The sequence below is a fragment of the Macaca thibetana genome, chromosome 15, assembly GCF_024542745.1.
Source record: "Macaca thibetana thibetana isolate TM-01 chromosome 15, ASM2454274v1, whole genome shotgun sequence".
Taxonomy (NCBI): Eukaryota; Metazoa; Chordata; class Mammalia; order Primates; family Cercopithecidae; genus Macaca; species Macaca thibetana.
Genome location: NC_065592.1, coordinates 102,751,818 through 102,777,678, shown reverse-complemented (window position 1 = coordinate 102,777,678; position 25,861 = coordinate 102,751,818). Strand labels below are relative to the sequence as shown.

Genomic DNA, 25,861 nt, shown 5'->3' with positions numbered 1-25,861 from the left:
GCCTCAGCCTCCTGGGTAGCTGAGACTACAGGTGTGTGCCACCACACCTGGCTAATTTTTGTATATTTAGTAGAGATGGGGTTTTGCCATGTTAGCCAAGCTGGTCTTGAACACTTGACCTCAGGTAATCCACCCGCCTCAGCCTTCCAAAGTGCTGGGATTACAGGCGTGAGCCACCACACTCAGGCCCAATTTTTAATAAAACCTTATAGATAAGTCTATCAATCTTAATCAGTTTGACTACAAGGTGAGGGTCTCATGAACCTTTTATAACTCTTCATAATTTTTGTGAAAGTAAGCAGATTAGTGCTCCAAGAAAAACCTGTTGTGCTTTTATTCTAATGTTCAATTTACAGAAAAACTTAATACCCCTTTAACTTTAGCCAATGTCCCCACAGAATTTCTTTTTACAAGATTAATTTGTCATGAACCTTCCACAACTTGTTCAAACCTTTAGCTTTATCTTACCTAATTTAAAACAGTCCTTTAACCTGATAAACTAGGCAAAAATTTACATTCCTATGCCTTTTTATAATCTTTTACCAAAGACATATTTAACTCTCCTTACACATACTACTGAAAGGACTTTGTTTTCAGTAATCTCAATCACATGTGATAATGGTAACTCTTAGCAACTTTTACTTTTGGTGCATAAATTCCCTTTCACGAATCTTTTCATGACTTACGCAGACCATCTATGACATGCTTAGATTTTCTGGCTTGTCCTAAACATCCCTCTTTTTAAGCAACCAGTTATTTTACCTTAGAACAATAATTTACCATACAAGATTCTTTCTTCTATAGAATCTCTTTTCTTTGTAACCTTCTTTGCATAGCTAGGGGACATGGCTAATTCCACATGTCTCCAGGCCTTATCTAGAATCTGATGCTCCAAAATAGGTAAACTGAACAATTTTCAAAAGTCAAAGAAGCAGTTATGACCTTAAAGCATTTAGCAAACCTAATATCTGACCTGCATAATTTAGACCATATGTTTATATTTTTCCAATAATCTTTAAAGCTGTTTTTATTTCCCAAAGATTACTAAAGTTATGTGAACTAAAAGACATTACAGTTTTTATTTTTCTTTCAAAATATTTGATTTAAGTGCTTATTTTTCTTTATGCCAATTAATTAGAGCTCTTTTATATAAACATCACACACACAACACATATGTGATTACACCCATAGATGGAACAAGGTCCATTAGTTGCAATATTTTTTATTTACCAGTTTCTAAGTTTCTTTATTGGATTACTGGCGTTAGGGTGGAGTCCTTTCTTTTCTTTTCTTTTTTTTTTTTTTGAGACGGAGTTTCGCTCTGTCGATCAGCCTGGAGTGCAGTGGCTGCACTTGGCTGCCACTTGCAAGCTCTGCCTCAGCCTCCCAAATAGCTGCAAGCTCACTGCAAGCTCTGCCTCCTGGGTTCATGGCTCACTGCAAGCTCTGCCTCCTGGGTTCTTGCCATTCTCCTGCCTCAGCCTCCCGAATAGCTGGGACTATGGGTGCCTGCCACCACACCCAGCTAATTTTTTGTATTTTTAGTAGAGACAGGGTTTCACCGTGTTAGCCAGGATGGTCTTGATCTCCTGACCTTGTGATCTGCCCGCCTTGGCCTCCCAAAGTGCTGGGATTACAGGCATGAGCCACCGTGCGCAGCCAGGGTGGAGTCCTTTTAAATATCTTATTATTTGACTTTAGCCACACCAAACTGCCAATATTTTTGGCTTCTTAACTTTACCAAAAGTAACCTCCCAGGTGCTCAGAGAAAGGAAAATTCAGTGCAGTTTGTGGAGGGGAAGAGAATAGAATCAATAAACAGTAAAGGTAATGCAGACATCAAACCAGAAAGGACTCATTCCCTAAGTTGGGAATGAAAGCCCAGCTGCCACTGTAAAAGGACAAAACTTTAGCTGCTGAGCTACAGCACTGGGCAGTCTCCATTGCCCTTCCCAGGAGTCTAGAGTAGTTAATTTTGAGCAAAGGCTTTTAAGCACTCAAGATAATTTTTAAAGCTGACTATGACACAAGCCCTAAAATACCTTTTCCCTGGAAGGTGGAGACCAAGAGAAAGTACTGCCACATGGTTACAAGATCAAGCTCTGAAAGACATAACTGACCAGTTTGCTGGGCAATCTTGTACAGCAGGCTCATAGGTTTCCCTAGGCCTGCATTATGTCTTAAGGTACCCCTCTTTATGACAGAATGATACAGAAAGACAAATTCATGGCACAAAGTACACAAGATTTGCTACAGCTTAAGACTAGCCTCAGAATTCTCTTTTGCATTAATCAAAACTTTACAGTGTGGTGTTTTTTTTTGTTTCTTTGTTTTGTTTTTGTTTTTTTGTTTTTTACCATTCATTCAAATGGTTTGCAGAGAGGGGGGTGGGGGAGAGAGGGGGAGAGAGAGAGAGAGAGAGACAGAGAGAGACAGAGAGAGACAGGCCAGAAGTCTGCTGATAAGAAATTCTTACCCTTTTGCTGACATACCAGGTTTCTGGGTTCCCTTTCCCTAGTGAGCAGCCCTAGTGACCCAGTTCGCCATACCATAGACCTGGGGGCCAAGTTGCAACACAAAAGAAAATATTTTTTCCTTTTTTTAATGGACTTCAGTGCACTGTTATTCATTTGGAACATTCCCCTATAAGTTATCTTTAGCAACATTTTGCCATTTTTGTAAGACTCACTCTTTCCTGGACCTAATATATAAGCTGGGAGGAACTCAGTTTTCCAGGAATTAAGGATCCCATTTTTACCTAAAATATTGGCTTTGCTGTCAGGTTTCCTTGATTACTTTAGCCAATGATTTTTTTCCTACATAAGCATGCAAGAAAAATGAAGCAAAGGGGTAGAACACAAAAATCCCTGTGAATTTCCAAAAGCCAAATTTTACAACCCCTGCAATATTACCATTTACTATCTGTTTCTTTTTGACCCAGTCTGATGTAAGAGGCCTCTAACTGGATCCAAGCCAGTTAATTACCAGATAAAATCCTATCCTAGATCCAGTCCAGTTCTGCCACGATTTCCAAACCCAGTTTGGAACAGAAATTTGCTTGAAGATACTTGGAGAGCTCAAAACAGAAATCTATGGCACTCCAACATTCGAGAGAGAATTTACTAGGATCCGTAGCTGATCTGAGAGATCAAGGGACACAAGTGGCTCCTGTGGGTACCTTGCTTGTTCACTCAGTGCTTCTGGAGGTTGTTAGAAGCTCTCCTTTGGGCCCCACTTCTGACACCATCTGTTAAAGGAAAAACTTCAGTCGAATTAAATTTAAGGCAGTTTAATTAAGCAATGAATGATTCATGAATTGGGCAGCCCCTAGAATCACAGCAGATTCAGAGACTCCAGGGATGCCTCGTGGTTAGAACATATTTATAGACAAAAAAAGGGAAGTGACGTACAGAAATTGGAGGTGAGATAGAGAAACAACTGGATTGGTTACAGGTTGGCTTTTGCATTATTTGAACAGAGTTTGAACACTCAGCAGTGTATGAGTGGTTGAAGTATGGCCACTGGGATTGACCAAGACTCAACTATTGTTACAGGCACATACTCCTAAATTAGGTTTTCAATCTTGTCTGCCTATTAAGCTAGGTTACAGTTCATCCACAAGGACTCAAATATAGAATACAGAGTCCTTCTCAGGTCATACTTAGGTTGCTTTCACAAACCTCAATGGAAGATTTTGATAATGGTTATATTTGCTTATCATTGGACTTAATTTTGCCTCAACTACCTGACAAAATAGCCATTATTCCTGAGATGGAGGCTGCAGAATGTCTGTAGGTGGTTTTCAGGGTTGTCAATATTATTGGAGATGAGCACTGGGGGACCAGCGTGTACAAGGCAAACCCAGCCTGCTACAAAGATTGCAGTTTTCTCAGGCTTTTGCCTAATGGAAATGAGGAGGAAGTTCTAGATCCATGTCCAACCTCCTCCCTTTACACTGCTGTGGTCCCTTTCACCTTTGAGTCATCTTCTGCATTACTTAGTATCATGTAGTAATTTTTTTTTTTTTGAGATGGAGTCTTGCTCTGTCGCCCAGGCTGGAGTGCACTGGCCTGATCTGGGCTCACTGCAAACTCTGCCTCCCGGGTTTACGCCATTCTCCTGCCTCAGCCTTCCAAGTAGCTGGGACTACAGGCACCTGCCACCACACCCAGCTAATTTTTTGTATTTTTAGTAGGGATGGGGTTTCACCATGTTAGCCAGGATGGTCTTGATCTCCTGACCTCGTGATCCGCCCGCCTTGGCCTCCCAAAGTGCTGGGAGCCACTGCACCCAGCCTAAAAGATGCTTCACATTATGTATCATCAGGGAAATGCAAATGAAGACAGTAAGATATCAGTGTGGCCCAAATCCGGAACACTGACCGCACTGAACACTAGTGAGGATGTGAAGCAATAGAAATATTCATTACTGTTGTGAATGCAAGATGGTACAGCCACTGTGGAAGACAGTTTGGCAGTTTCTTATGAAACTAAACATCCTCTTACAACATGAGTAATTGTAAGAGGATTGTGCTTCTTGGTATTTACCCAAAGTAGTACCCAGTAATTGTTCTTCTTAGTATTTACCCAAAGGAGTTGAAACCTTATGTTAACACAAAAACCTGCACACAAATGTCTACGCTAGCTTTATTTACTAAGTTTATTGCCAAAACTTGGACACAAACAAGATGTCATTCAGTAAGTGAATGGATATATAAGCTGTTGTACATCAGTGTAATGCAATATTATTCCACACTAAAATGAAATGCACTAGCAAGTTATGAAAATAAATGGAGGAAATCTAAATGCATATTACTAAGTGAAAGAAGCCCTCTGAAAAGGCTACATACTATATAATTTCAACAGCTGATATTCTGGAAAGAGCAAAACTATCTGGATAGTAAAAAGATCAGTGGCTGCCATGGGCTGGTGGGGAGGGCAGGATGAATAGAAGGAGCACATAGGTTTCTTAGGGCTGTGAAAGTACTCTGTATGATATTATGATGGTGGACACACAGCATTTTTCATTTGTTAAATGCCATACAATATACAACACCAAGAGGGAACCTCAATGTAAACTTTGGGCTTTGGGTGATTATGATGTGTCAAAGTAGGTTCATCAATTGTAACAAATGTACCAGTCTGATGGGGGCTGTTGATAAAGGAGAAGGCTGTGCATGTGTGGGGTTAGTGGGTATATGGGAAACCTCTGTACCTGTCTCTCATTTTTACTGGGAACCTAAAACTGTTCTACAAAATAGTGTTTAATTTAAAAAACAGTTTTTTTGGTAACAGTGGCAAGTATTCCTAATAGGCAGTCCCTTAAATGAATAAAAGTACAAAGGAAATAGAAACATCCCAAATTCCAGGCATAAACGTCATTAACATTAGGTGACCATTACAAAATTATCTTTCTATATATACACGGCAATAGATATAAAAATGGCCATCATTTTAAATATAATACATATGTTATACATTTTATCCATTTTAAATATGATACTTAATTCTACTTAAATTTAACAGAATAAAAAATTCTGAAATGGGATCTAAAGAATTGCTGATTTTATAGAAAGGATTCTTTGCCACAAATGTATCACTTCTGGAATGATCCCACTTTGATTAAAGGAAAAAAATGACAGTAATAGGCAGTTTTAGTCATTTCTTCTAAACCATGAGCTTTAATTTCAGACAGTATCAGTAACTCTGCTATGATACATGAACCGATTACCTCTCTCACTCCACCTCACCTCAGCTTACCTCTCACATTTTTCTAGTTATGTGAGTTTTACATAGTTAAGTTTAAAAATTTTGATTTTTTTGTAACCATAAACCCTCAGTGGTCTCTTCTTAGTTCTCCATTTAAAAGGATGCCATGTGCGCCTCCAGACCTTTCTACCACCACATCTCATTCCTACTTTCTTTATTGATTAGCTGGATGGACTCTGTGAAGACGTGATCCCACCTACTGCATCTATCAATGCTCTCCAGTTTCAGGATGTTATTCTGTTGCTGTTGTATGGCAGTGACATCAAGGTGAGCACAGTGTGTCTCCATCCTACTTCCCTTTGGCCTAGACTTGGTAGATTTTCCTCCCTTGCCCTTTTGGCATTGAGTGTTGTTTTGGAGAACTGTGAGAACAGCCAGTCCTTTGTGTGACTTGCTCTTCTTTCCAGGTTGCTAAAGGAACCTTTCTTAAACTGAGATATTAAGAAACTTGACAAGGATATATATTGATACAGATCAACCAGCATCTTTTATTTCTTTTTCTTTTTTTTTTGAGATGGAGTTTCACTCTTGTTGCCCAGGCTGGAGTGCAATGGCACGATCTTGGCTCACTGCAACCTCCACCTCCCGGATTCAAGTGATTCTCCTGCCTCAGCCTCCTGAGTAACTGGGATTACAGGCATGCACCACCACACCTGGCTATTTTTTGTATTTTTAGTAGAAACAAGGTTTCTCCATGTTGGCCAGGCTGGTCGCGAACTCCTGACCTCAGGTGATCCTCCTGCTTTGGCCTCCCAAAGTGATGGCATGAGCCATCGCACCTGGTCAACTTTTATTTCTTAACCACAATGCACTCTTTAACTGGCAGATTTAGATCTTCATTCAAATAATTTTTTCTTGTGTGATTTTTAAATACCTTTTTATTTGTTAGATTATTCTCTTCAAGGATATTAATTAACTTTTTGTCATTATGTCTATTATCTTTTCTCTGATTGTAGTAATCTCTTTTTTTTCTTCCTGGTTCACAGTGATTTTCTCTCTCTCCCTTTCTTTTTTTTCAGTAACTAAATCGTTTAGCTGGGTCTGCTTCATTTCTTGTTATTTATAATTTACCTGTAGGTAGGTTTATTGGTCCTCAAATTATTTCTTTATTTCTGGTTCTCTCTATCTTGCTCTTGTTAGTTATTTTCTCTTGGTTATTCAATTGGTTCTTGAGTTTTTAAAAAAATTAAATTCAGGCTCTTATCAAATTTTGTAGCCTGTGAACTTAAAAATTCTTTCAGACTGGATTTTATTTTTAACTTGTGCATGCTATTGTCTTTTAAGGTTTGCATAGCTGCAAGTTCATTGATTTTATCTTGTCCACACTTGGCAGCTTTCTTCAGATTTTCACTGTGCTCTGCCCCTTTGTGTAAGGCAGCTCCTAAATCCTCATGTCAGATCCTTTTCTTACCCCTTTTCTGGATTACCTTTGATGGATTAATATTCCTTTTGAGCTTGAGCTTGATTTTCTATAGCCTTTGAGCGTGGGAATGGTGGGGGTGGGCTTAGCTGGAGTCGTGTTGCACAAACTGGGCTCCTCCCTCCAATGTGAGACTGTGAGGAACATGCAGCCTTCAAACTTCATTGAGGGAGGGAGAAGGCTGAGCATACCTTGTCCATCGCGGGGCGGGTAAGTTTCAGCTCATTCCCCCGATTAATGTGGGTCCTTGGAGTCCTCACACTCTGACAAAATCATGCCACATTGCTGCCATTTCCTTTTGCACTAATCTCCATTGCAGCCATTTTCACTACCCCACAGTCAAAAATGAGAAAAACTAAGGATAAACAATGGCCCTTCTTCTCTCAAGATTTGAGTGAGAATTGTCAGGATTTTGTAGACGCACAAGGTATGGTTTCTGGGAGGTTGGAGTGTGGCCTCATTGTGATACTTTTCAACTTCTGGTTTTTATATGAGCAAGCGCTTTTCAAAGTGCATTTTGTTAAGTGGTTCTCCTTTTCTTGTTTGGTTACTACTTGTAACTGTAGCGTTTTTGTTTCTTCCCCCTTCTCTTTTTTCTTGAGGTAGAAAGATGTGAAAAGTAAGGATTCTTTTCTTCTAGATAGCGAGGCCTCGATATTCTGTAAATGTTTCACTATGTTCTTTCAGAATGTAATGCCCCACATGTTTTTTACTATATGATATACATTGTACTTTTTTTTTTTTGACAGGGTCTTACTCTGTCACTCAGACTGGAGTGCAGTGGCGCAATCACAGCTCACTGCAGCCTTGGCTTCCCCAGCTCAAGTGGTTCCCCCACCTCAGCCTCCCGAGTAACTGGGACTTTTTGTATTTTTAGTAGAGATGGGGTTTTACCACGTTGCCAGGCTGGTCTCAAATTCCTGGACTCATGTGATTGCACATTTTGATATTTATGATGTAAGTTCCTCATTTTTGTCTCTTCTAAATTTACACAAGTTACACGTGATATATCTGTTAAGGTGCTTTTGGTTGCAAGTAAAAGAATATATATTGATACAGATCAACCAGCATCTTTTATTTCTTTTTCTTTTTTTTTTGAGATGGAGTTTCACTCTTGTTGCCCAGGCTGGAGTGCAATGGCACGATCTTGGCTCACTGCAACCTCCACCTCCCGGATTCAAGTGATTCTCCTGCCTCAGCCTCCTTTGCAAGTCAAACTTGTATTGACACACAAAGGAGAATATTGCATAGTTAGGACAGCATCAGATGTATTTTTATGCATATTACATTAAACTGAGATAAAATGCATTATTTTCATATGTAGGTATACCTTTAAACAAAAAGTAACAACCCTATTGTGTCCTATGAAGGGAAGTTAATTTTGATAGACCAGCATGATGGAGGTGAGTGGCTTATCTCAGTGATTTTCACCTTCTGATCACATTCATCCAGCTGCCGAAATGACATAGGATGTAGCCAGAGGAACAACTTCCTTCTGCTGGTATTCCCTAGCCAATTCAACCAGATATCAAAGTGACTTTTCACTTACAAATGGTAAACTTCCTCATTTTTCTTTTGTCAGTGCACTTTTGAACAAGCAAAAGAGAAAAGTTACTTAAAGACCAAGGATAGTGTCTGAAGTGTGATCACATGTGTTTAAACCCAGCGGTAGGTGCACTGGCCATGGGTCAGGAAGCACGGGCCATAGTAGTCTCAGCTCTGCTACTTTTGTAGATGTGCAGCTCAGAGCAAGTCAAATTTCCTCTGTGTACCTGATTCCTTATTTTTTTGTGAAATTCAAGGCAGCAAACAATTCAATTCAATAATTGAATTAGGGTCCTTTACTTGGCAGACATGACCCAAGCCACTGGAGATTCAAAAGGATGGAAAAAACTTATGCTCAAAAATAACTCCTCCCTTTCATCTATTTCAATGGGTAGCTAATCATTTGCTTAACAGATTACTCTTTTAAAATATAATTATATAATTGGAAGGTAGTTCAGCTGTTATTTTTCACTGTAATGAAAATTAGATGGTTTTTCTTGTACCAAGATCTTTTCATTCTTTTTCTTTTTTACATTTTTCAAAGTGCAGTTCCATTTTTAAGTTTTCAAAACATAGAATTCACGTAGTATCCAGCTTACTTGTTGAAGGTCTACAATTAAATTGTTTTAAGTGTATTTACAAAGCTGTACAACCATCATCACCGTCAATATTAGAACATTTTTAAACACTTTTTTCCTTTTCTGTGAAGAATGGAGTCTCATTATATTGCCTAGGCAGGTCTTAAACTCCTGGGCTCACACTACACTCCTGCCTTTGCATCCTTAAGTGCTAGGATTACAGACGTGAGCCACTGCACCTGGCACAACTTTTTAAAACCACAAAAACCAAACCCCATACCCATATCACTTCTCATGCTTCCCACCCCATACAATCCTTTCCCTCCTTCCCACCCAAGGCCCTAGGAAAACCTCCCATCTACTTTTTGTCTCTGTAGACATGCCTATTCTGGAAATTTCATATAAATTGCATGATATAATATGTGCTCTTTGTGACTGGCTTATTTACTTAGCATAATGTTTTCATTCATGTTATAGCATACACTAGTATTTTACTTTTTTAGTACCAAGTAATATTCCATTGTATGGATATGCCACATTTTATTTATCCACTCATCAGTTTCTGCTCATGGCTACTATAAAAAATTTTGCATTAACCATTCCTATACAAATTTTTGTGTGGGTGTGTGTTTTCCTTTATTCTTGAATATATAACTAGAAGTGGAATTGCTGAGTCATCTAGTAAATCTATGTTTGTCATTTTGAGGAACTGATAACTGTTTTCAAAAGTGGCTTCACCATTTTCAGGTTTCCACCAGCAAAATAGGAGGGTTCCAGTTTTTCCACATCTTTGCCAACTCTTGATATTGTCTGTCATTTTGACTATAGCCATCCTAGTGGGTGTGAAGAGGTATCTCATGATTTCCATTTTCATTTCATTTATGACTAACAATGCTGAGAATCTTTTCATGTGCTTCTTTGTCATTTGTATATTTTTGGAGAAGTGTCTCTTCAGATCATTTGCCCACTTTTCACTTAAGTCACTTATCTTTGTATCATTAAGTTGTAAGAGTTCTTTACATATTTCAAATACAAGTCCCTTATTAGACATAGAATTTACCAATATTTTCTCCTGTTCTGAGAGTTGTCTTTTCCCTTTTGTGATGGCATCATTCGCAGAATGAAAGGTTTTAATTTTGATGAAGTTCAATTTATCAACTTTTTTCTTTTGTTGTTTATGCTTTTGGTGACATATCTAAGAAACTACTACCTAAGGTCATGAAGATTTACTCCTATGATTTCCTCTAGGAATTTTGTGGTTTTAACTCTTACATTTATGCCCAACATCCATTTTGAGTTAATTTTTAGACATAATGTGAGGCCAAGATCCAATGTCATTTTTTTTGCATGCAGGTTTCCAGTTGTACCAGCTCGACAGTAGTTGTTAAAACAATTATTCTGTCCCAATTAATTGAGCTGACACTCTTTTTGAAAATCAGTGTAAAGGTTTATTTCTAGACTTTCAATTCTATTTCATTGATCTGTATATTTATCTTTATAAAACCACCTTTTCAAAAATTATAACATGGGAAAATTATGACAGTGAAAAGTAGCTGATCTAACCAAATTTCATCTCGCCATGAGCCTCCAAACTGCCCTTAATCATTCTTGAGTCTGAGCTAAGCTAACCTGGGGAGACATTTAGTTTATAGTTTAAATGACAATAGCCCTTTCCCCAAACTAAACCACCTTTGTAAAGCTTGTGAAAGGCCACCAGGTTAGGAGGATGTGAGGAGCCTGAATTCTGCTAAGGTGTAGGCATACGTGATTACCAGCTATTATTTAAAGGTCACAGGTTTTGCAAGTCTCCCACTTACTCCTGCAAATAACATCACCATTGCAGAAACTAAGATTGGCTTTTTGAGATACCTTTTTAGGTTTGTGAATTTCTGACGACCAATGGCTTCACCTGGATCCACCAACCCTGCTGACCCTGCTGACCCCACTGACCCTGCTGACCTCCCTGACCCCACCAACCCTACTGGCCAGTCATGTAGCCCCACCCAGAAACAGACTCCCTAGCCTGTCATACTATCTTTGAAAAATCCTACCCTCCAAATTTTCTGAGATTGATTTGAGTAGTAACTCCATCTCTCATGTGGTGTGGCCAGCCTTGTGTCAATTAAACTCTTTTTTTATTGTGATGGTGTGGTCTCAGTAAATTGGTTTTGCCTGTGCAGTAAGCAGGCCGAACCCATCAGGCATTTACAAGTATGAAAGAGTTTTTAGTACTGCAGCTTTGTAATAAGCTTTGAAATTAAGAAGTTTGAGTCCTACAACTTTGTTCCTTTTCAATATTGTGTTGGCTATTATGGTTCCTTTGCATTTTCATATGAATTTTAGAATCAGCTTGTCCATTTGTGTTAAAACAAAAGCTGAGATTTTGATAGGGCTTGTGTTGAATCTCTGGATCAATTTGAGAGTAAATATTAAATATTCTTATCAGTGAATGTGGTCCTTTTGTGGATCTTCTTTAGCTTATTTTTTAAAGCATGGTTTTCTTTACTTGTTGGAACATATTATAAACCAAAAGTAAATTCTAAGCCTCCCCTCCTCCAACCATCTGAATGGATGCCCTTCTCTTGGCCAAGGGCATTCCAAAGTTAACCTGAAACACCCATTCAAGACATGATAGAAAGGGGGTGCTGAACATACCTTATCATACCCTCCTCCTTTTTGGAATAGTACTAATAGAAAAGACTCTTTAAGTCTGATAAGAAACATTAACAATTGATTCTCTCTGAAGCCTGCTACTTGGAGGCTTCATGTACATGATAAAACCTTGGTCTCCATAACCTCTTATCATAACTCAGACATTCCTTTCTATTGATAATAACTCTCTCAACCAACTGTCATCATTAAAGCTTTGAATGCACCTATGACCTGGAAACTCCCACTTTAGTTGTTCCACCATTCTGGACGAAACCAATACACATCTTACACATATTGATTGATGTCTTATGCCTCCCTAAAATGTATAAAACTGAATTGTGGCCCAATCGCCTTGGGCACATGTTCTCAGGATCTCCTGAAGGCTGTGGTCACAGGCCATTGATCGCTCATATTTGGCTCAGAATAAATCTCTCCAAATATTGTATAGAGTTTGACTTTTTTTGTCAATAATATTTATAATAACTCCTTTGAAGTCTGCTAAATGCACCATTTGAGTCCTTACAAAGGCAGTTTCCATTGCCTGTTTTTTTAATGTCCCAGTGTATAGGTGATATGTTCTTGATTCTATGAGTGTCTCACTATTTTGTTGTTGAAAACTCAACATTTTAGGCTGGGCATGGTAGCTCACGCCTGTAATCCCAGCACTTTGGGAGGCTGAGGCAGGCAGATCACTTGAGGTCAGGAGTTCAAGACCAGCCTTGCCAACCGATGAAACCCTGTCTCTACTAAAAATACAGAAAATTTAGCCAGGCATGGTGGCACACACCTGTAGTCCCAGCTATGTGGTAGGCTGAGGCAGAGGAATTGCTTGAACCCGGGAGGCAGAGGTTGCAGTGAGCCTAGATCACCACTGCCCTCCAGCCTGGGCAACAGAGTGAGACTCTGTCTCAAAAAAAAAAAGAAAAAAAGAAAAAAGAAAAGAAGAGAAAAGCCAACATTTTTGAGAATATATTATAGCACGTCTCATACTGATTGCCCTCTGAGGGCTTGTTGGTGTTGCTTGCTTGAGCATATGTTTAGGGTTTTGGCTGGACTCCAGTGAAATCTATTTCACTGGCAACGTGCAGCCTATGATGTTGCTCTTCCATGAGTGCCATCTTGGGTGTGGAAACTGTCTCTCTGACCATCAGGATGACTGTGGTCTTGTTGAGCTTATGTCTGGTTTGTTCTTGGTGTCACAACAGATCTTAGCCTGTTCTAGTGGCCTGCTGATTTCTCTGTTGTTCTCAACGATGCCCTAAGGTATAAATTCCTCCAGTCAAATCCCATTAAAGTCAGTGCTGCTTGCAGGACAGCTGTTACCAGTCTTTGAGGCCTGCTGCCACACTGGGAGACCTCTGAGCTGCCTCTTTTCCTCTGTTAGTATTCCAGCTGGTCTCTGTTTCGCTTCTTGCTCCTGGCATCATTGTCGCTCCTGGCATCTATGTTTTACTTGTTGCTCCTTTTAATTGTTAAGGACCTTCTTGTTTTTGAGAATACTTAGCTGGGACTTTGTCCTCTATTTCAAATAAAGTCGGCCCCCTTAGGGTGAGCTAGGGAGCTCTCTGCTCTTACAACCTGCCTTTCCACTGGGAAGAAACTCTGCTCTCTTGCACTGGAGCTGGGAGTGGAGACAGTGGCCTGCTTCTCCTGGGCTGACACCCTGACTCTACTAGCAGGGCACTGGGTGGGGACAGTAGCCTTCTGTGAGTGAAACTTCTGTCTTATGAGGGTGCTAGGGAAGTGGCAATTAGAGTCCCTGGGGTAAAGCATCCACTCGACGAGTAGGGGCTTGGTGGGGAAAGGGAGCCCCAGTTCTCTTGATGCAGTTTCCTGGGATGGAGCTTCCGCAGCCAGCAGATGGGTGTCCTGGGATGCAGTTTCTGCAACTAGAAGATGGGGGTGAGGGGATGGGAGAGGCCCATGGCCTGCCCTGCTGGGGTAAAACTGGAGCTCTAGACTGGAGCAGGGGGAGAGCATACCCATCTTCCTGGCGGCCTCCACCCAGAGTAGAGCTTGCGTCATGCTGAACATTGGGGAGGAGATGAGAGCGGGTCATGGCTCAGATGATGCGGACTCTTGTGTTCTTACTGAGATCTTATCATTTTTCTAAAAAATAGTTTTCTACTTGCTGTGTGTCTTTAGGGCAATTCCCAGAGATTTTTACATGTTTTATTTTTTATAATTTTTGCCACTCAAATAATTGTTTCATTGGAGAGAGCTTCAACTAAACTATCCACTCTCATTCAAGAACTGTTTCTCTTCTTTTTTCCTGAGGCACCGAAGTTAAAGGGTTTTTATTGAAGGGGTTGGGGTGGGGAGAGCAGTGTGTGCCTCTCTGGGCAGGCAGGACAAGACATGGAGAATACCAGGTGGAACACCTTGGCTGGCCGGATTCCAAGGACCCGAGGAACAAGCGCCAGGACATAGGCCTCCTACTGTCAGATTTTCTTGGGGCTGAAGTATTAGTAGCAACCTCCTCGTGCCTGACCCAGACAAATAATCTTTACTCCCTCCTTGGAGCGTATGCTTAAGTTTACAGACAGTGGAAAATTAAGCTTACACAACTGACACTATGTGACAAATAACTAGTCTTATTTTTTCAGTTTGATGGTACTCAAATGGATTTGCTTATTTAAGTTCATACGTGGTATGACGAGTGATCCACAGGGGAAATTTAGCTAAACATAAAAAAAAAAAGAGAGAAAAATTGTAACATTATTTTGGAGAGTCTTCAAATATAAAGTATTAAATGTGTGGATGTTAAATGCTGTTACATATTACTATGCTGGGAATCATCATCTATTTTAAGGGTACTCGGAAAAATCTGCCTAGAAACAAGGAACAGAGATTATATTTTCTGACTCAAATATGGTTTAGTATGAATAGGCATTTCCTGCTTGTCCGTAAACATCTGTTTTATTGGAAAATGTTTGAAAGAGTTGATTGATTTCAATTTCCAAGTTTGATCTGGGTCGAGATTGCTACCGTGAAACTAAATTCAAAATGACAAGATTGTTAAATAATGTATATTTTGTTATTATTAACATAGATAGCTGTAAAATTTGATTGCCAGGTTGATATGGAAGAGATGACTGATTGACCAGAATTGTCCACAGTTTTGAACTGTTGGCTATACTTTCACCTCTGGGTGTGTGAGTCCTCAAGATGCAGCTCACTCCTCTCCAAACGGGGTGCTCTGTGATTTGTGTCAAAGACAAAATAGATTACAAAGAAACTCTGGGGACTTTGAGGCCAGGTGGGGATAAATGAGTGCAGAATTTATAAGTAGAACAGACTCGATAAAGAACCCTCTGATGTTTAAAAAATAATATATATCTAATAGAAAAATTAATAAAAGGGGTAAAATATAAGACACCTCAAATCCCAATCTTAGAGGCAAATATGCTCCAACTTTTATTAATATTTTAGTGTCTGTCTCTGCATACAGAAATGTAAGTGTAAATGTTGTTACATATGTGATTTAGTAAGCTGACTGTTGGATTAGATAGCATGTTGTGGAAATACTTCCATACTATCTTCTTATTGACTGTATATCATTCTCTTGAATGCATGAACCATGAGGTTATTAACCAACCCCTGACTGATACACAGTTGGTTCCAGGGTTTTGTTATTATGAACTACTATACAGGGAACACCCCTGTTTATACATCTTTGATCCTGGATAAATCTCTCTAAGAGATACAGTCCTAGGAGAAACGTTGAGAGTCAGAGGAGAAGCTGTTTTATTTGTGACACTTGTTGCTAAATTGCACTCAGGAAAGATTCAATTCTGGTTTATACTTCCACCTGGTACAAGCTGTGCTCAGCACGGGGGTGCTCTCTGAGTCTGGCGGGGCTGAAACCTAGACCACTCTCTGCTTGACCAGCAGGGAGCTGCATCTGCCCCAAGGAAGGGGTGCCTGTCCCTTCGTCATACACAGATTCTATAGGGACAGGCAAGCTCCTGGTGCCAGGCTGCAAGGGAGACGTTTCTGCTACCCAGAGCCGTTAGTTCCAGGCATTATTAAGTTTTCATCCTGGGCAGGGTGAGAGGTAAAAGAGATCTCATGTTTGTTTCTAATTTGTATCATTTTAACTATAGAGGTTGAAAACTATTTTATATGTTTGTTGACTATTCATATTTATTGCTTTTGTGAAATCCTTATTCATCAAATTTCTCAATATTTTTTGTGAGATACTAATCTTTCTTTATTGATTTACAAAGTTTTAATGGATCATATGTTCATCAATTATGTTATTAACATTTTCTCCAAGTTCATTCTTTAGTTTTCTCTTATTTATTCATTTATTTGTGCCAACAATATGATTTAAATGTTTTATATAGAAAAAAATCAACTACGATTTCTAGCTTTGATACCTTTCTTATCCCAAATATATAAAAATGTTCACTCCTTTTTTTTGAGTCTTGCATTGTCGCCCAGGCTGGAGTGCAATAGTACCATCTCAGCTCACTGCAACCTCCGCCTCCTGGGTTTAAGCGATTCTCCTGCCTTGGCCTCCCAAGAAGCTGGGATTACAGACGCCTGCCACCACACCTGGCTAATTTTTTTGTATTTTTACTAGAGACGGGGTTTCACTATGTTTGCCAGGCTGGTCTCCAACTCCTGACCTCGTGATCTGCCCACTCCAGCCTCTCAAAGTGTTGAGATTACAGGTGTTAGCCATAGCACCTGGCCACCTTTTACATTTAATTATTTGTAATCCATTTGGGGTTTTGTTTGGTCATAAGGAGCAAGATAGAGATTCTATTTCTTTTCCCTAGTGGTTAGTCAGTTTATCCAACAATCCGTCTTCTCCTCACTGATTGGTAATGAAGCTTCATCAATGCCAAATTGTTTAAACACTTGGATTTAGCTCTGGCGTTTCTTTTGCTTTTCATTGTTCTATCTAATATCCAATAGGATGTCGCTGCTTTAATTTTGTAATTTTGTTTTGTAATTTTGCTTCATTATCATTTGTTTTCAGGATTTGATAACTCTGAGGGCAAAAGCTTCTCCCCTCACAAGATGAGATTTTGACTTTCATTATCGGTACACATAGAAAATACATATGTGTATGGATTCATAGACAACAGATTCTCTGATTCAGTTTTGAGGATAACTCAAACCCACCAATCATTGATTGGCACCATGTTGGGGTATTCATGCTTCTATTTGGAGAGTCGGATGGACCAGCACTCAGCATCTCAGTGTGTGCGTCAGCACGGGTGCACAGGTCCCCTCCAGATGTCAGCTTTGCTCTGGGACCAGTTTGCTCCAACCATGGGGCAGAGGTACATCCAGCAATTTTGCTCCTGGGGCCTGTCTCTAGGATAGAAGAGGTTTTAGAATCTCTAAGTGACAGTTTTGGAGTACTCCAATATTTATGAAGTTCTTTCACACATTTTACTTCCTGAGACATCTCTGTCTGTCTGTCTCTCTCTCTCCCTTTGTGTGTGTGTGTGTGTGTGTGTGTGTGTGTGTTAAAGCTGCCTTCTGAAGTTAAGACTTTGTCCTTTATTGTTACACAGTTTAGATGTTTGGAGACTACTATTACCAGCATGGCAAAGTGGGCTACAGCATTGACCCTGGAGCAGATTTGGTTCAACTCCCAAGTTTATAACCTACTAGCTGTGTGACCTTGTGCAAGTTACTGAGCCTCTCTGGGCCTTGGTTTCCTGATGTGTAATAGACTCTCCCGCTTGCATCTGGGCTGCCCTATTACTGCTTTGACCAAGAGAGTGTGGCAGAAGTAGTGGCATTTTTATTTCAAGCCTAGCCTTTTAGAGGATGGACAGCTTAGGTCTTGGTCTCTTGGAGCCCTGAACTGCCGTGTAAGAACTCCAAAGACTGCTGGAGAGGCTAAAGGGTGGGGCAGAGTTGGGGGTGCCAAGCTGAGCCCAATCTTCCCCAATCCTTGCCAAGACCAGACGTGTTAACAGCCTGAAAGCCACCTGAGTGCCTAGTTAATGCCATGTGAAGCAGAAGAATCACCTAGCTGAGCTCTGCCTGAACTTCTGAGTCACAAAATCGTGAGATATTTAAGAATGGTGGTTGTTTCAAGGCACCAGGTTTTGGGGTAATATGTTACATAGCTTACCTAGTAATAGATCACCAGAACAGGTAGTGATGTGAGGCTGTGCCTAGGGCCAACTTCATAATCTGTGGGGCCCAGTTCAAAATAAAAAATGAGCCCTTGTTCAAAAAGCGGGATAAAATGGCTTATTAAAGGTATTAAAATATAAAACTTTTTTTCTCTTCTGTTGTCTCTTTCAAGTTGTCATAGTGTTTTTAAAAATTTGATATTTAATGGCATTATAAGTAAATAAAAATAGAAATTATAAATTATTAGCACAGACTTTACCATTTATCTTTATATAGAATTTGCTATGCCAGTTTTAAATGGAAATATAAAAACATTGGACTTGTATGCAGAATCACCAAAATAACACAATTTGCACTTTGTAGCTCTTATGTGCATATATATTTCATTCTTTACCAGAACAGTGGTGATGCTGCACAAAACTAACTCAATTATTTCTATTTCACTTCTTGCTATGTGCACAAGCACCAGCACCCTCTCTACCTGTGGCTGACCAATGAGTGAGAAAGCACTAAAGGACAGGAGCTCTAGATTGCTCTGTCCTTCCCTTTCTGTCTATGTCATTAACTTCAGAGTAAGTGTTTGGCCAATACAGGAAAGCAGCACAGGTAAGGAAGGATATGATAGGGTGCTCTGGTTATTCATTTTCCTTATGATGCCATTGCCTTCTCTCTGCATTTGAAGCAAGTTCTGGTTCTAACAGTGTGTATGGCCTCCTGTGGCTGTCCATACTCCTTTCATGCAGTCATAGACGTAACATGATTCCCTTATACTTGTTTTGAGTCTCACCGAACTCTACAAATCATGGGTCCACAGGGATTCTGTGCTCATGGGCATTATCAGTAGAATGGGCTAATGGGTAGCAAAGCACAGAGGTGGACACGCATATTGTGTGTATCTCCTCTGCTCATGCAAGTGCTGAATTGTCCCATTGGATTCTACTTACCAAACACAAGTTCAAAAGTATAATTATTAAGAATTTCAAGAAGACAACAGCAGAGCATTAACCGACTGTGGGGCCCTATGTGGCTGTGTGTGTTGTATGTCTATGTGGCTGTGTGGGCTGGTCCTAAGGGGGGCTACCCCCTCCTGTAAATGTTTATGAACCCATTATAAGTCTATGACTGGTGCAGATGATAGGCATGTAAGTCAGGTCTGGCCAATCAGGATACCCTATGCCCTTGTGCTCAGTGACTGGGAAAATGGTGGGCATATGACTCAGTTGGGGCCACCTAGATGTATCCTTGAGATTTGACACAGGAATTATGGGAGCAGAAAGGTCTCTTCCTGTTGGGTAGTGCAATGCAAGGATATGGCCCTGGGGCTTGCAGAAATGTTTCTTGCCTTATAGCTGTGAAAGAGAAAGGGCAGACAGAGAAGAGTGTAGCTGGGAAATGGAGCAGGAGAAAGAGAGAAAACTATTGGCACATCATCTAACCTGTAGGTTTCCTAGCTTGATCAAAGCTCCATCTCCCGCTTGGTGTCCCAGTTGTGGAAGTCAACACATCCTTTCTCCGTTTTTCTGTCTCTTTTTTCTTTTTGTTGCAAGCTATTTTGGGTCAGGGTTTCATCTCTAGCAATGGAAATTGCCTGAAAATATGCTACAACATTGTGTTGTTGTGAAAACTAAAAGAGATAACTTGTGCAAGATCCTTGACATCAATGAATATTTTATTTCCAGCTCCCTAGATTTCAGGGTTTTTTCCCCCACATACATAGCAACTTCCACAGCATCTTTTACTCAAGATGAGGCCCTTCCCTCTTCTCATTGCACTTAAGAGCACCTATCACAGACTTTTGCTTATAAGAGATACTAAATAAACATTTATGAAAGCTCCATGAACTTTGCTAAATTCTTATATTTTTATAATTTTTTTGACAGAGTCTCACTCTGCTACCCAGGCTGGAGCGCAGTGGCACAATCTCGGCTCACTGCAAGCTCCGCCTCTCGGGTTCACGCCATTCTCCTGCCTCAGCCTCCTGAGTACCTGGGACTACAGGTGACCACGACCACACCAGGCTAATTTTTTGTATTTTTAATAGAGACGGGGTTTCACCGTGTTAGCCAGGATGGTCTCAATCTCCTGACCTTGTGATCCCCTCACCTCGGCCTCCCGAAGTGCTGAGATTACAGAAATTTTGCTAAATTATTTACACAGATTATCTAATTCTTTCCTCAACGCAGCCTGTGAAGTGGGTACTATTATTGTCTCCATTTAATAGATGAAGAAACTGAGTAAGAGGAGATTAAGTTGTATGCCCAAGGCCACATAGGCTGGAAGTTGTAGAGTTGAGATTTGAACTAAGGTCTCTCTGCTTCTAGAGTCCCTGTGGCTAGTTTTGTTCTTTAAAGTTCCAGAGACCTGAAGTGAGTACATATCAACCCGGAAAACCACTTCCAGGAGTAAGCATACAATTTTTTCAGACTCGGTGATGTGTTTTCACAGTTCAAAACACAGACTAACAACTTTGCATTAGTTCGGCAAATAAGAAGAATGTCATTGTAATCTCAGCAAAAAGAGAAAACTGTGGTGCCTTCAGTCCTCCTTGTGATCACTTATGCAGGCCACTCCTCACAGGATGAAGCAGTTTGCAGGCAGAGTCTGCCATTAAAGGGGTCGTGACTACCTCTGGGAATACACTCTGGTCCAGAGCACACCAGGCCCCAGGAATTGTGACCTTCTTTTATCTGGATACAGGAAAGAGAAATGATCCTTGAGGTCCAGGGTGCATATTGGAGTGGTGTAATAGGAGCTAGGGGGAGAGAAGTTATCATCCTTCTTGTGGGTGTTAAAGAAATAACCAAATTAGAATGACAGTGACATGTATATTTCACATTCCTCAGCCATTTTCATGGCGTTATTGGGAAATGTTCCTGGGAATTAGATTTTCTTATATATTTGTCAAGCCCTGGGAGTGTTATTTGAAAGCGTGCTATTTCTTTATGTAATTTAATACTTTTGTCCTTGGAAAATGTCTGAGATATTGCTGACCAGGGATGTTATTAGTATACAGCTGATAACACTGTTTTTGTTTTACTCTGATACATCTTGATAGCAAGCCAAATTAACACGACATTCTGCACCTGATGATCTACCATCTAACTTTCCTAGATAAATTCTGAGAAATAAAAATAAAGTTCTAAGTCCCCTAATTAACTGAATGGACTCCCTCTTTGCCCAAGGAGCCCCAGAGAAGCCTTAAAAACTGAGTTCCCAGCCACGCCGGGCACATGCAGGTGGGACACGCCTTGTTATACCACCTCCCTCACTGCCATCGATCTTCCTTCTCTAAGAGTTAGACAGAAACCAGCTCTTTTAAAAGACTCGCTTCACCTTGAAAGGCATTCCTTCCTGATAAAAGACCATCGGCCATAGACTGGCTATGGCAGGTATTCACAGGCCGTACACAACATGCCTCTGTGTCCTTGCTTTCACTTTATGACATACAGAGTGAAATTATAATGCAATTAAATGTAAGTCTCGGCCAGGCGCAGTGGCTCACGCCTGTAATCCCAGCACTTTGGGAGGCCGAGGCGGGTGGATCACGAGGTCAGGAGTTCAGGACCAGCCTGGCCAAGATGGTGAAACCCCATCTATATGAAAAATACAAAAACTTAGCCAGATGTTGTGGCGGGCACCTGTAATCCCAGCTACTCGGGAGGCTGAGGCAGAGAGTTGCTTGAATCCATGAGGCGGGGATTGCAGTGAACTGAGATCATGCCACTGCATGCCAACCTGGGCAAGTGAGACTCTTATCTCAAAAAAAAAAATACATATATATATATATATGTCTCCACCCCAAATGAATGTAAGATGTATGTAACATGGATGTTTGCTTGCTATGAATGTGTGCACCCCCTTCATAATTATTCCTAGCTCTTCCTATAACTATTGAATATGTATACTTAGCCAGCCCATTCAGCACAAATTTCTGTCTTACCTTTCCCTCCCTTAAAGTGCCTGCTTTTGGTTTCTTCCAGAAGCTATGCTTCCCAGCCTGCACAGTGGGCAGCCTGCTGGCTGCAAGCCTTTGTAAGAGATAATACTCTCCTCTCCAAATTTATGAATCTCATGATTCTTCAGTTGACAGTTACCCAAGCCATATACTTCTTAGTTGATGAATATTTCTTAAGTGAAGAGCCACTGAACTTTAATACAAAATTCACATATTTATTTATCTTTAAAACGCTGTGTAATTGGCTGGGTGTGGTGGCTCACGCCTGTAATCCCAGCACTTTGGGAGGCTGAGGCAGGCGGATCACCTGAGGTCGAGAGTTCGAGACCAGCCCGACCAACAGGGAGAAATCCCGTCTCTACTAAAAATACAAAATTAGCTGGGTGTGGTAGTGCATGCCTGTAATCCCAGCTATTCGGGAGGCTAAGACAGGAGAATCGCTTGAACCCAGGAGGTGGAGGTTGCAGTGAGCCAAGATTGAGCCATTGCACTCCAGCCTGGACAACAAAAGTGAAACTCCATCTCAAAACAAACAAACAAACAAACAAACAAAAAAACACAGTATAATCTATTCTACAGCACATTTCTATGATGATCAAAAGTGGAAGCCCAATATGGAGAAACAGAGACATACCTGCAAAGATTTTTGTATACAGTTTTTTCAAGATCTCAGCTTTCCAGTATAAAACATACATACTTTATGTGGACAAACCAATGGGAAATTGTCCTTACATCTCTCTGCCAACTGCATCTTCTTCCAACATCTATTATGTATGCAATGTCTACTGAACATTATGCAGGCCTAAGCCCTGGGGGTGCAAGACAGTTAAGGTCTCTATTTTGCAGAAGCAAACAGTTTAGCAGGCAGATAGGCAATTAACAGTTAACTGATAAGTATGTGATATGTAAAGGAATGTTTAATAAGAGCCTTTTCTTTTGAAACAGGACACAGTCGCAGCTACTGGTTATTATACCGAGGCTTTGACTAGAATAACATTATTAGGTGAAGCTCCAGCAAAGTCAACTTGAAAAGAGTCTCTATGGCCAAGTGTAAAAAGTAAAGTAGAGGAAGTAGCAGTAAGACCAATTTGGAATAAATAGTAACTTCTCTTAGAAGCAAAATTTATTCAAAGTCCTGTGCTAATCTTAAATATCTGCTAGCCGTAATAAAAAAAATCAATATACTTTATGTTCTTAGCTCCCACAATTTAGCCTAAATATTTGTCCTGGCATGGTTATACTGGTCCAAGCAAGCATTAGGTTATAGCCTGTTCCTCTTCATTATTTGAAAGTGTTTTTACCTTTCTCAGCATTCCACAAGTTAATTCCTCCTTCCTTTGTTCTCCTCTACCTTTGCCTCTTTTAAAAAGTTCTAAGTTGCTAGCCAATAGGGACAAATACAGAATGTGAGGTCCCGTTCCAGTCAATGGAAACTGGGCACAGCAGTAGGGTGGACGCGTCTGGTTCTAAATGACCCTGTCTCCTTTGTTGGGTGTACTCTCATGGCAAAACTGCTGGCGAGTGTACCCTTTCTGCAGGAAGTAAAAATGACCTTACTAAATAAATTAAATTTATGTTCAAGTGCTTTTTCTTTATGGCACCAAAGAACAAGCATTTGAAACACAACTAATTCCTGCTGCACTTTATGTGAATAATCAAGTCAAGTGTAATAAGCCAAAAACTTATTTTGCACACAAATTGCTCTTACTGTAATTTCTCTTTAGTAGAAAAGGAGGGCTAGAGAAACAGAGAAAAATTGTTTCAAAGGAAAACTGTAACACCTGTTACTGAATTCCAGCCCTGACTTTTGTTTTAGAGTGCAGATCAAATCATGACATTTCTTCCTACAATAATCCTCTAAAGAGTACCAGCTTATAATTTTTTTCATGTTTTTAGTTGGTGCCCTAATGAAATAGGTTCCTTTTTCTGTTCTGACACACAGATTCTCTTGTGATTAGCAAGTTATTAATGTTATTTATCTCATGTAGTTTTACTTCTGAGAAAATCAGAATCATATATCCATAAGACTAGAGGTGATTTGACAAAGCCTGTGAATCTCCCTCATTTGGAAGCCCGCCGGGCCCCATCTGTTTTTCACTGCAAATGCCCTGCTGCTATAACTATACAAGCACCCTCCCTTTAGGCCCAGGGACTATCACGTAAGAGGTCAGTGTGTGAGATTGCAAGGGCCAGTTCTGTGGGATAGAATTAGTTTAGACCCTCCAAATCACAGATACCTAAATAGCTAGTAAAGTAAGGGACTTTGCCTCCTGGGTTATTATGTATGCGACACCCTTTTATCCATCCCAACCATAAAGAATTTCCTGCTTCCCATAGAATTAAAAGAAAATTACTGAGAGGTTATAAAGATACCTTGTGACAAAGCTTGCTGGGTGTAATATGGCCAGTTATGAGATTTATGCATATATATATATTATTTATTTGTTTATTTATTTTTGAGACAGAGTCTTGCTCTGTCGCTCAGGCTGGAGTGCAATGGCACAATCTCGGCTCACTACAACCTCTGCCTCCCGGGTTCAAGTGATTTTTCTGCCTCAGCTTCCCAAGTAGCTGGGATTACAGGCACGTGCCACCATGCTCAGCTAATTTTTGTATTTTTTGTAGAGACCAGGTTTCACCATGTTGGTCAGGCTGGTCTTGAACTCCTGACCTCATGATCTGCCTGCCTCGGCCTCCTAAAGTGCTGGGATTACAGGCGTGAGTGGCCGGCCTGTATATGTATATTTTTAATGTTTATTATCAGCCACCTTGGGACAAATTAGTAAAAGACTGCAAAAATCATTGAGGCACAACAAAAGTCTCTAACTTCCTTAGCTTAAAAAGCTTTAACAGTGCTTATATTTTGTATAGTTAATTGCAATAAGTCTGTAACTAAAACCAAGATCACAGTAGCTCAGCATGTAGAATTGAAAGGTAGATAAGTCAATTTTGTAAACTTGCCTTTGGCTTTTAGTTTGTAGGCTCTTTATTACCGAAAAAAATGTTTTAAGGACTAATGAATGCCTGTCTACATCCATCCCTGTCTGGCCTAGAACATTTAAATTGGCTATACATCTTTTGGCCCTAAGTCCCTTGGCCATAGGGGTCCCACTGAGGGACAGGAGGGACCCAGAGCAGGCAGCCATACTGCTTTGACTATGCTATGGGACACAGTGAAAGTTCGGTGACCACTGATGTTGCTTCTGGCAAATCTTGGCCAGAAGAGGAGAATGTAAAACAAATACAAAATTCTAAGCCCCCAATCAGGACCCCTTCTCTCAGCCAAGAGCATTCTAAAGTTAACCTGAAGAACTAGTTTAGTCCATGATGGAAGTGGGGGTTTGGTGGGAGGAGGGCTTCGAACCTGTCTCACAGCTGACCAGAATTAACATCAACACAGAGACCCGAAGACTGGTAGACTCTTTAAGACTGAGAAGAAATACTTACAATCTGTTCTCTTTGAAGCCTGCTACCTGGAGGCTTCATCTACATGGTAAACTTTAGCATTTGCAACCCCTTATCATAACCCAGATTTCTTTCTATTGATTCCAGGTCTTAAGATATTAACTCCCTCAACCATTTGCCAATCAGAAAGTCTTTGGATCTGCTCATGACCTGGAAGTCCCTGCTTTCCAGACTGAACCAATGTACATCTTAAACGTATTGATTAATGTCTTAGATCTCCCTAAATGTATAAAACCACCTTGGGCACAGTTCTCAGGATCTCCTGAGGGCTGTGTCATGGGCCATTGGTTGCCCATATTTAGCTCAGAATAAATCTATTTAAATATTTTACAGAGTTTGACTCTTTTTGTTTACATTGGGTAACCATCAC

The 25,861-nt window shown here is 40.3% G+C and overlaps 1 protein-coding gene and 1 long non-coding RNA gene across 3 annotated transcripts in view; one reads left to right on the top strand and one right to left on the bottom strand.

The window, feature by feature from the left end:
• The window catches only part of LOC126937670 (40S ribosomal protein S20-like), a 1,038,442-nt gene that overhangs the window by 490,996 nt on the left and 521,585 nt on the right, over positions 1-25,861 (bottom strand). The gene's annotated exons all lie outside the window — the stretch shown is intronic.
• LOC126937677 (uncharacterized) overlaps positions 1-25,861 on the top strand; it is a 67,670-nt gene that overhangs the window by 6,218 nt on the left and 35,591 nt on the right. Inside the window, exon 2 of the long non-coding RNA XR_007719809.1 lies at positions 5,934-6,035. This is a non-coding gene — a long non-coding RNA (uncharacterized LOC126937677). The remainder of the gene's footprint in view (positions 1-5,933; positions 6,036-25,861) is intronic.